The sequence below is a fragment of the Stegostoma tigrinum genome, chromosome 8, assembly GCF_030684315.1.
Source record: "Stegostoma tigrinum isolate sSteTig4 chromosome 8, sSteTig4.hap1, whole genome shotgun sequence".
Classification (NCBI taxonomy): Eukaryota; Metazoa; Chordata; class Chondrichthyes; order Orectolobiformes; family Stegostomatidae; genus Stegostoma; species Stegostoma tigrinum.
The window spans coordinates 95,291,546-95,302,312 of NC_081361.1; positions in this window are offsets into that span (position 1 = coordinate 95,291,546).

A 10,767-nucleotide genomic window follows, 5' to 3' on the forward strand; every position below is an offset into this window, starting at 1 on the left:
AAATTGCTCAGAAGTGATGAAAGATCACTGATCCCAAAATGTTAACTCCGCTTTCTCTCCGCAGATGTTGCCAGATTGCTGAGCTTTTCCAGCAATTTCTGTTTTTGTTTCTGACTTCCACTTTTTTTTGGCCTTTATTTTTGTTGCGTGTTGGAAACCATCAGGTCTAGAAACATCTACAAAGAAAGAAAGATATAGTTTAGGACTTTTCATGTGAAAATGGCATTCTGAATGATTATTTTTACAGTTTCTGTGTATTTTTTTCCTGTAATGCATTGACACCAATCATCTAATTACTCCAGAGATGATATAGTATTACATGGTTGTATGGTTGTTATTTAAAGATGCTAAAAACAACACACTTTATGGATTTAGATACCAATTCCAAAGGAGAGTCATAATGAACTTGAGATCTTAATCCTGCTTCACTGTCCACAATCAGATCTGCTGAGATTCTCTCGCAATTTTCGATTTATATATAGATTTACATATAAGGGACACAGTTGCATGTTGCAACACTCTGGAGACAACAGCACTCACTGTTCAGTTTTCTGACCAATGTTACAACCAGTTCAGAGAGTGCACTATCACCTTGTACATTCATCATTGCATTGTTTTTAACATAAATTGAAATGTTTTAAACAGTTACCATTGTGACTGATTTTCTACTTTACCCATATTAGTTTTGGAACAAAAACAATCAGTCAGGTTTCTTTAAAAGAGGTTATTCATTTATTATGAAAACAGGGCATATTTGACAAGAAATAAAGCTGATAAACATCCACTCTGAAATAGACAGGAACATATATTTAACCTTCTAACTAACCATGATCCACACACACACACACACACACACACACACACACACACACACACACACACACACACACACACACACAGTGGGTGCTTTAAATGCAGCTCAGTCCAATGAAGTCAGGACAGGAGAATAGCTGTGTCAGGTTTTCAGGACATACATTACACTCTCCAAACGGGCTTTCTCTGTAATTGAGGGGTGAGCTGGATAGTTTCCCTCTCTCAGCAGGCTGTATCCCACCTTATTAAGACTATTGACGGACTTATAAACTCCAATCAAATATCCCCCACTCTGCTAAACTCCAGTAAAAACCAAACTGTGCTATGTTTCAACAAAAGAGAAGGCACTCATTCCAGATATCAATCTGGTAAACCTCCCTTGAGCTACTTACAATGCATTTCCATCCTTTCCTAATTAGGAGGCCAACACTGGACCTAATATATGAATGTGGAGTTGAATTATAGCATCCTTCCTTTATGTTCATTGTTTTGTTTTTGTCGTTCACAGTATGTGGGTATCATCAGCAAGGCCAGAATTTGTTGCCCCATCCCTAACTGACCTCAAACTGAACGGCTTGCTGGGTCTTTTCAAAGAGAGTTTAAGAGCCAACTACTTCCCTGTGGGCCTGGAGTCACATGTAGCCAGACTGGATATGAACAACACACTTCCTTCTCTATAGGACATTAGTGGATCAGATGGGTTTTTACAACAATTGACATGGTTGCCATGATACCAGCTTCTTATCAGAGATTTTTAAAATGAAATTGTGCTTTGTGCTTAATTAATTTACTTAATTAATTTATGGTCATGGATCGCTCGGATTGCTATATTGTCACTACGTCACTGTTTCCCCTAAAATATCCATTATCTCCCTGGAAGGAAAATTGAGAATTATGTTCAATTGTTTATACAGGAAATAAGAAACAGGAAGAGCAGTAAGCTGCTCCTATCTGACACAGGACTGAGTCAATTTCATTTCTGAAGAAAGGCCTAGGCCCGAAGCGTCAGCCTTCCTGCTCCTCTGAGGCTAACTTGGCCTGCTCTACATATTGTTATCTCTGAGCCAAATTATTCTTCTTTCAGTGGGCCATTATTCTGTGAAATTGACTTTTTCAAAGAACAGCAGGGGCTGTGTAACTGGAAATAATCAAGGATGAGTTAAGTGAATTTAGGCTCAACAATGAAGTTGAGAAGGACTGTTGGTAACTGCAGTGGAGGTCACAGTCAGAACAGCCTTGATCTTATTGAATGACGGAGCAGGCTTGAAATAGGCCAAATGGCCTACCCCTACTGGTATTTCTTATATATACTGTCTAATATTCTGTGCCAATATCAGCCTGCATCTAATAGAAGACCTGATTGAGGTGTATCAGATTATGAATGGCATGGACAGGGTGGGTAGGAAAGCAGCTGAAGGGTTAATAACAAGGGGTCATCATTTTGAGTGAAGAGGGGAGGTGAGGAAGACATTTTCACACAGAGGGAGGTGGGGATCTGGAATGCACTACCCAGGAGCCAGGAAACCTCACAGCCTTTTAAACACATGTGGGCGTGTACTTGAACATCCAGGGCTATGGACTGAAGGGCCTCATCTGTGATAATGACTATGAATCAATTGATGGTTATTATCATGCGTTGCCTACAAAATTCAGGATTGATTTACTCAAAAAAAAAATACTCCGTACACAACTGACAAAGAATTTGAAATTGTGTTCATAGCCAGCATGGAATTTGTACCCTGTTGGGTAGTTTTGAAGTAAAAACCTTAAGATAGAAAGCTACACACCCAACATTTGGCGATGATCAAACACACGCTTTTCAAAGTTAACGATGTGCACTAGAAAATGATAGTAACCATCTGGAATTTTTATCTCACAAAATCCAGTTTCAGATTGAAGTGAGATTTGCATAGTTGTTGAGTTGCATATGAAATGTAGCGCTGAAGGACTGTGTCATTTCAAAGTTATTGCAGTCTCTGGCTTGAAAGTATTGCTGGCAGCCAAGTGGATTTATTCCAGTTGGGCTTAGCTTTAAATCAAAGCCAAGTTTTGTCAATAACATATGTACATTAGATGTAGTTACTTTTAGCATAAAGGTTTCAAAGCTATTGCAATCAAGATCCACAGAACGCAACAGACCAAAGCAGAAGGGGGCATTATCTTAACTTTAAACCAAACCATTTTGGAAGGAAATTGGGAGGCAAATTTTCATGTAAAGGATAATAGGAAATCTGCATCCTTCTCCCTTCAAAATACCTAGACAAATTGCATTCAGGACAGAGATTGATAGATGCTTGTTGTTTAAGGGAATGGAGGAATGTAGAACGAAAGCAAGCAAATGGAGCCGTGATATCACTTAGCCATGATCTGATTGAACGATAGAACAAACCTGAGAGAATGAATGCTCTTGTCCTGTTCCTATGTTCCTGGCGGAAAGTGCTTTCCATCTGTTGATAATTAGTTGCAAGAAGACAGCAGCCTTTTGCCAGTTTAAACCTGTGACCCGCTTCTCATTGCTGCCTCGCTCCACTGTGAGATTCTCAGTTTGCTCTTTCTGAACCATCCTGGCAAAAACTAAAGTGAGACACAAGAAGACCATATCGGTGAATGGTTGAATTTATTACTGGAAGTGAGTGTGAAAGTATTATCATTAACAGTAAATTCTCAAGCACTTTGATTAATGCAAGCTTTGATGGCAGAAATGATGCAATATATGATACTGGTTTGAACACATGAACAGATTATCATGCTGACTGCAAGTTTAATTTCTAGCACGTGGAATATGATAACACGCGGTGAGCAGTTGCCTCAATTCATAAATCCCATATGAAGGATAACTGTAAAAGTAATGCTCCATTCTGAGTCATGCTTGGCTATTACAATATATACCAGAGAGAAATAATATGGTCCATTCTTGAGTGCATAACATCAGTTAGTAGCAATGTAATTTCTCTGTACATGTTCTGCATCAAAACTTGTTTTTTGACTCTCGAGTCATGAAGAAGAAATGCTCATCTCCTCTGGATGTTGAATGCTGGGACATTGTACCCACCTGGCTCGGGCAAACTGTGCAGTCATTGGCACCAGAGTGGGAAGATCCCAAGGACTATCCCTGGAGAATTGGCAGGTTACAGCCATCAGGATAGATTAGACAAGTGGGAACTCCGATTGGGGTTTCCAAAATAGTGAGGCGATCTGAGGGGACAGATGTGGAGAATATCATTCCACTCGCAACACGAAATGATACTAAGATGTCAGCAGTATGGTTGAACCGGCTGGGGCTGTTCTCCCCAGAGCGTCGGTGGCTGAGGGGTCAGTTAATAGAAGTTTGTACAATCATGAGGGGCTTGGGTAGATTAAAAAGACAAGGTCTTTTCCACAGGTTAGGGGAGTCCAAAACTAGAGGATGTAGGTTTAAGCTGAGAGGGGAAAGATTTAAAAGGGACATAAGGGGCAACATTTTCCACACAGAGGGTGGTGTGTGTTTGGAATGAGCTGCCGGAGGAAGTTGTGGAGGCTGGTACAGTTGCAACATTTAAAAGGGAGCTGAATGGTCACATGAATAGGAAGGGTTTAGAGGAATCTGGACCACATGCTGACAAATGGGACTAGATTAATTTAGAATATTTGATCAACATGGGCAAGTTGGACCAAAGGAACTATTTCTGTGCTGTTATCTCTATGTCTCTAATATATGGTGATCATTGATAAAATGAACAAGGAAATGAGAGAAAACTTCCCCAAGAATGGTTAAAATGCAGGACCATAACTGGGAGCCATTGAGGCAAATAGTATATAAACAAAATATACAGCAGAGAGTTGGAAATCTGAAACAAACACATGGCATGCAGGAGAAACTCATTAGGTCTAGCAGCATCTGTGAAGAGAGAAACAGAATTAATATTTCAGGTCCAGTATAACTCTTCTTCAGAATATTCAGATAATTCTGAAGTAGAGTCATTGTGATCTGGAAACGTTAACTCTGATTCTCTCTCCTTCAAAATACCTAGACAAATTGCATTCAATTGTTGACAGACCTGCTGAGTTTGTCCAGTATTTTCAGGGTTTGCTTGAGGTGAATAGTATAACTGCCTTTACAACAAAATGAAACAAACAGAAATGAGTCAAAGACAGTTGTCCTTATTTCTGTAAAGATATAAGAGCATTGGAGGAAGTTCTTTTTGCTTTTTTCGCTCACAGGATAAGGACATCACTAGCTAGGCAACATTTATTGCCCATCCCTAATTGCCCCCAGAGGGCAGTTCAGAGTTAATTACATTGCTGTGGGTCTGGAGTCACAAGTAAGCCAGACCAGGTAAGGATGGTTGTTTCCTTCCCTAAAGGACGCTAGTGAACCACATAGGTTTTTCCAACTATCAGCAATGGATTCACTGTTATCATTAGGCTCTTAACTCCAGATATTTTGAACTAAATTCAAATTCTACCATCTTTCAGAGCAGGATTTGAACCCAGGTCCCTGGGAATATTTCCTGGCCTATTAGCCTGGATTAATAGCCCAGCAATAATACCACTAGGCCATCACCTCAATTGATACCAGGAGTAAGTGAATTATGCCTTAAGAGGAAAGATTCAACAGGCTGGACTTGTTTTCTTTGGAGTTAGAGAAGTGAATGAAATGTCTAAGACTATGTTCAGGGACATAATTCTTTGAAGTTTGTGTCACATATAGACAGGATAGTTAAAAAGATGTTTAGCACACTTGCTTTCATTGCTCAGTTTTTTTTAAGCATAGGAGTTGGGACATCATGTTGAGGTTGCACATGACATTGCTGAGGCCTCTTTTGGAGCACTGTGTCCAGTTCTGGTTGCTTAATCAGAGGAAGGATATTATTAAGCTAGAGAGGGTTCAGAGGAGATTTCCCGGGATGTTGCTGAGTATGGAAGGTTTGAGTTGTAAAGAAAGGCTGGATTGGCTGGAACGTTTTTCACTGAAGTGACCTTGTAGAGGTATTTAAAATTGTGCTAAATCATTTGTAGACAACTTGATTCTGGCTCAGGGTTTCTTAAGTTGCAGAGTTTTTGCGAGAGGATGGCACAGTGGCTCAGTGGTTAGCACTGCAGCCTCACAGCACCAGGGACCTGAGTTCAATTCCACCTTCAGATGACTGCCTGAGTAGAATTTGTACATTCTTCCTGTGTCTGCATGGGTTTCCTCTCGTAGTCCAATGATGTGCAGGCTAGGTGGTTTGGCCATGCTAAGTTGCCCACAGTGTTCAGGGATGTGTAGATTAAATGGGTTTAGGGGGATGGGTATGGGTGGGATTCTCTGAGGACCAGTGTAGGCTTGTTGAGCCAAAGGGCCTGTTTCCACACTGCAGGGATTCTATGGTTCTGTTCTATCATGAGATAGGGCTCATGGTAACACGATGTGAAGCAGGGTGAAACAGCAGGCCAAGCAGCATCAGAGGCGCAGGAAAGCTTAACATTTCAGGTCGGGACCCTTCATCAGAAGTAGGTCTCATAGTAGGTGTCTTTTCCAAAAAAATGGGGGATTTCAAAACCAGAGGACATATTTTAGAAAAGAGAGATTTTAAAAAGACACGAGGGTCAATTTTTTTTACACAAAGGGCGGTTCATGTATGGAATGAACTTCCTGAAGAAGTGGTAGAAGAAGGCACAGTTACAACATTTAAAAGTCACTTATAACAGTACTTGAATAGAAGAGGTTTGGAGGGATATGGGCCAAAAGCACACAGGTGGGATTAGTTTAATTTGAGACGATGATGTTCGGCATGGACTGGATGGACCAAAAGACCTGTTTCCATGCAGTATAACTCTAGGACTCTGTATGGAAAATGTATTTCCTCTTGTGGGTCAATTCAGAGCTAGGAGGCACTTTTTTTTAAAATTAAGAGTCACCTTTTCAAGACGGAGAGAGGAGAATTGATTTCCATCAGAAGGCTGTGCGACTTTGGAACTCTGTACCACTGAAGATAGCAGAGATTGGGTCATTAAATATTTTTTAAGGCATAAGGAGATAGATTCTTGTTAAGCAGGAAAACTGAGGGTTAATCAGGGTAGATGTGTACGTGAAATTTGCTATGGTCAAGAAGGCACAACAATGCCTCTTCTTTCTCAGGTGGCTCAGGAAATTTGGAATGTCCATAAGGCCCCTCACCAACTGCTACAGATGCTCCTTTGAAAGTATACTGTCCGGAAGCATAACGGCCTGGTACGGCAACTGCTCTGCCCAGGACCGTACGGAACTACAGAAGGTGGTGTGCACAATCCAGACCATCACAGAAGCCAACCTTCCAACCATGGATTCTATTTATATGGCTCGCTGCTGCAGAACGGCATCCAACATCATCAATGACCCATCGCAACCCAATATTGACCACCTACAACCTCTTCTGACAGGCAGAAGATACCGAAGCCTGAACACATGCACCAGCAGGTTCAAGAACAGCTTCTTACCTGCCATTATCATACTGATGAATGGGCTCCCTAACTTCAAATAGTGATGGTCTTGCTAATGTTAACCTTGCCTGACAAATGCCCTGTACAATATAACCCGCATGCCTCTAAGTTTCTTTTTAACCCTATGATTTAGAATCATAGAATCCCTACATTGTGGAAACAGGCCCTTCAGCCCAACAAGTCTACGCTGACCCTGACAGCATCCTACCCAGACCCATTCCTCCATAACCCACCTAATCTACACATCCCTGAACACTACGGACAATTTAGCATGGCCAATCCACCTCACGTGCGTATCTTCGGATCTGTATGTTCTTGCTTGCTATGATCTACCTGTAGTGCTCGTAAACAAAGCTTTTCACTGTACTTAGGTACATGTGACAATGAATAAAACAAATCAAATCAGGTCAAGAAATATAAATAGATTAGCCATGATCTTATTGAATGGCGGAGCAGGCTACAGGGACTGAATGCAGTCCTATTTTGTATGTACTGGAGGTGAATTTGATGGGATTGTTGGATGAAGTAGGGTGTTAAATGGGGGTTAGATGCCTCTCAAAGAGAGGAGGTCTCGGTGGTCTTTAAACGCCAGCCATGGCTCTGTCACTGTGAAAAGCCTCTTTCTGTGTTTTAAACTGTCTGTAATGCTATTTCAATTGGCCTCAGCATCATGGGCCAGGAAATCTTAGAATCATACACAACAAAAAAGGCCTTTCGAGTTTGTACTAACAAAACTACACCAGAGCATAGAACATTGAACAATACAGTGCAAAACAGGCCCTTCGGCCCTCGATGTTGCGCCGACCTATGAACTAATCTAAGCCCCTCCCCCTACACTATCCCATCATGATCCATATGCTTATCCAAGGACTGTTTAAATGCCCCTAATGTGGCTGAGTTACCTACATTGGAAGGCAGGGCGTTCCACGCCCTTACCACTCTCTGAGTAAAGAACCTGCCTCTGACTAAATCTGTGCTAGCCCCACTTTCCAGCACTAGGCCCATGGTCTTGAATGTTATGGCCCTGAAGTAATGGCAATGTAGAAATATAGTAATCCAGACAAATGCTGCATGAGCATGGGTTCAAATCTCATTAAAGCAACTGGTAAAATTTAAGTCTCATTAATAAATATGAAATTGAAAGCTAGTCTGATGACCTTGAAAATATCCTCTGTGGTTGTTAAAAACTCATATGATTGACTTTAGGGAAGGAATTTTGCCATCCATATCCAGGCAGGGCTACTTGTGACTCCAGCTCCTTAGAAATGAGATTGATTCTCAAATACCCTCTGAAATGGTTGAGTGATCTACTCAGAACAAGGGCAATCTGGGAGCAACAAATGCTGATTTTGCGAGTGACGTCTAAATCCTGGGAAAGGATATCCCTTGCTAAAGTAGTATCAGAGATAATGGGAACTGCAGATGCTGGAGATTCCAAGATAATAAAATGTGAGGCTGGATGAACACAGCAGGCCAAGCAGCATCTCAGGAGCACAAAAGCTGACGTTTCGGGCCTAGACCCTTCATCAGAGAGGGGGATGGGGGGAGGGAACTGGAATAAATAGGGAGAGAGGGGGAGGCGGACCGAAGATGGAGAGTAAAGAAGATAGGTGGAGAGGGTGTAGGTGGGGAGGTAGGGAGGGGATAGGTCAGTCCAGGGAAGACGGACAGGTCAAGGAGGTGGGATGAGGTTAGTAGGTAGCTGGGGGTGCGGCTTGGGGTGGGAGGAAGGGATGGGTGAGAGGAAGAACCGGTTAGGGAGGCAGAGACAGGTTGGACTGGTTTTGGGATGCAGTGGGTGGGGGGGAAGAGCTGGGCTGGTTGTGTGGTGCAGTGGGGGGAGGGGATGAACTGGGCTGGTTTAGGGATGCAGTAGGGGAAGGGGAGATTTTGAAACTGGTGAAGTCCACATTGATACCATATGGCTGCAGGGTTCCCAGGCGGAATATGAGTTGCTGTTCCTGCAACCTTCGGGTGGCATCATTGTGGCAGTGCAGGAGGCCCATGATGGACATGTCATCAAGAGAATGGGAGGGGGAGTGGAAATGGTTTGCGACTGGGAGGTGCAGTTGTTTGTTGCGAACTGAGCGGAGGTGTTCTGCAAAGCGGTCCCCAAGCCTCCGCTTGGTTTCCCCAATGTAGAGAAAGCCGCACCGGGTACAGTGGATGCAGTATACCACATTGGCAGATGTGCAGGTGAACCTCTGCTTAATGTGGAATGTCATCTTGGGGCCTGGGATGGGGGTGAGGGAGGAGGTGTGGGGACAAGTGTAGCATTTCCTGCGGTTGCAGGGGAAGGTGCCGGGTGTGGTGGGGTTGGAGGGCAGTGTGGAGCGAACAAGGGAGTCACGGAGAGAGTGGTCTCTCCGGAAAGCAGACAGGGGTGGGGATGGAAAAATGTCTTGGGTGGTGGGGTCGGATTGTAAATGGCAGAAGTGTCGGAGGATAATGCGTTGTATCCGGAGGTTGGTAGGGTGGTGTGTGAGAACGAGGGGGATCCTCTTGGGGCGGTTGTGGCGGGGGCGGGGTGTGAGGGATGTGTCGCGGGAAATGCGGGAGACGCGGTCAAGGGCGTTCTCAATCACCGTGGGGGGGAAGTTGCGGTCCTTAAAGAACTTGGACATCTGGGATGTGCGGGAGTGGAATGTCTTATCGTGGGAGCAGATGCGGCGGAGGCGGAGGAATTGGGAATAGGGGATGGAATTTTTGCAGGAGGGTGGGTGGGAGGAGGTGTATTCTAGGTAGCTGTGGGAGTCGGTGGGCTTGAAATGGACATCAGTTACAAGCTGGTTGCCTGAGATGGAGACTGAGAGGTCCAGGAAGGTGAGGGATGTGCTGGAGATGGCCCAGGTGAACTGAAGGTTGGGGTGGAAGGTGTTGGTGAAGTGGATGAACTGTTCGAGCTCCTCTGGGGAGCAAGAGGCGGCGCCGATACAGTCATCCCAGATGTCCAAGTTCTTTAAGGACCGCAACTTCCCCCCCACGGTGATTGAGAACGCCCTTGACCGCGTCTCCCGCATTTCCCGCGACACATCCCTCACACCCCGCCCCCGCCACAACCGCCCAAAGAGGATCCCCCTCGTTCTCACACACCACCCTACCAACCTCCGGATACAACGCATTATCCTCCGACACTTCCGCCATTTACAATCCGACCCCACCACCCAAGACATTTTTCCATCCCCACCCCTGTCTGCTTTCCGGAGAGACCACTCTCTCCGTGACTCCCTTGTTCGCTCCACACTGCCCTCCAACCCCACCACACCCGGCACCTTCCCCTGCAACCGCAGGAAATGCTACACTTGTCCCCACACCTCCTCCCTCACCCCCATCCCAGGCCCCAAGATGACATTCCACATTAAGCAGAGGTTCACCTGCACATCTGCCAATGTGGTATACTGCATCCACTGTACCCGGTGCGGCTTTCTCTACATTGGGGAAACCAAGCGGAGGCTTGGGGACCGCTTTGCAGAACACCTCCGCTCAGTTCGCAACAAACAACTGCACCTCCCA